General features: G+C 41.4%; 1 non-coding gene across 1 annotated transcript; it reads right to left on the reverse strand.

Moving 5' to 3' along the window:
* Nucleotides 1-648: 648 nt before the first annotated feature.
* On the reverse strand, nucleotides 649-757 carry LOC124693814. Its single transcript, XR_007000269.1, has one exon. It is a non-coding gene; the product is annotated as a small nucleolar RNA Z118/Z121/Z120 (small nucleolar RNA).
* Nucleotides 758-1,430: the final 673 nt, after the last annotated feature.

Consider the following 1,430-nt stretch of genomic DNA (forward strand, 5'->3'; position numbering starts at 1 on the left):
AACGCCTCAACGAGTAATGTTTAGTGCAACTGCTAGTATTGATAAGTGAACTATTGCATTTGTTGTATCTGAAATACACTACCATTTTGTATGCACTATAGTAGAAATTAGAGTATTAGAGTCAATTGGTGTTAGAAGAAGAGAATGGGCAAAAAAAATTGCCCCAGAAAAAAGATGCTCCCTCAGTCGGTTTATCTCAAAAAGGGGCTCCAAATAAAAAAAAACCCAACATTAGTAATATATTTTGGAGTCGATTAAAATTAGAAACTACTCCAAAAGTCTTAGAGTTGGTTGCAAACTAACCGTCTCCCCAAAAAAATATTTAGGCCGGGTGAAATTAAAAGCCACCGAAAATTTGGAAGAATAGGTCCAGAAAATAAAGCCGATCCTCAAAATTATATTATTGGACTTGGTATTCTTAAAAAATCTGACTTAGTGACCCTAGGCAGCTGTATTCGTTGCTGCGATATCATTTGACGGCCACATGTTTGCGACTGAGTGACACGAGCAACTAAAGGACAGGCACACCTACAAAAAAATTACATTTTGAAGCAACCAACTAAAGGATCGCATCATAGTGAGGCGATCAACTAAAGGATGAACATTTTGATGAAAGCCCAAACATTAGCATCAAATTAAATATGTACATGTTTGCTGAGAATACATTATCAGTTTAGTGTGCATACTCAAGGAAGAAGGCTCTTTTTAAACAGATGCCTTATTAAAATACTGTCCTTGTGATTCATCACAGAAAACAAACAAAAATAGGTATTGTACAATGGATATAACACTAATAAATCATAACCAATGTTCACAGTTTCCTATATGTTTTCACATAATCCGAAAAATCTGACTAAGTTACGTGCTCAGTAGGTGCAACGACTAAACATCAACTCGCTACAGCGAGGGAGATCAGAAAGATACCAAAGTACATCCCCTGAATGATGCACGACTGATTCCTGCTAAGCAAAGCGCACTCCATCGCCCGGGACCTCCCATGCCTAAGTAAACATGTGTCCACTGATGGATCCCCCAATACGAGCTTGGGCAGCACATTCTATTCTAACCGGATCAAACAAGTCACAAGCGCGCAATACAGTACCATCGCAGGGGAAATGAGTCGCTCCTTGTGCGTGCCCATCGGATCTGATGAGATTTGAGTTTTGTATATGTAGAACGGGGAAGGATGAAGAACGGTGACGATGCAACAGCCTTTAAGGGGGCAAATGGGCTTACAGGGCGAAAATAGCATTATTTGGGCCAATTTTACGGGGGTGAATGGGCCAAATCCTTGCTGTTTCTTCAGGGAATGCTCATGGGCTAGCCCCCCCCCCCCCCCCCCGAACTGAACATATATAGCTCCACCACTGGCAACATTGAAGACGGGAAACCTCGGCGGACCTTGCGTGGATGGGTTTCCTAGTTCGAAA

This window comes from Lolium rigidum, chromosome 2 (assembly GCF_022539505.1).
Source record: "Lolium rigidum isolate FL_2022 chromosome 2, APGP_CSIRO_Lrig_0.1, whole genome shotgun sequence".
NCBI classification, from domain to species: domain Eukaryota; kingdom Viridiplantae; phylum Streptophyta; class Magnoliopsida; order Poales; family Poaceae; genus Lolium; species Lolium rigidum.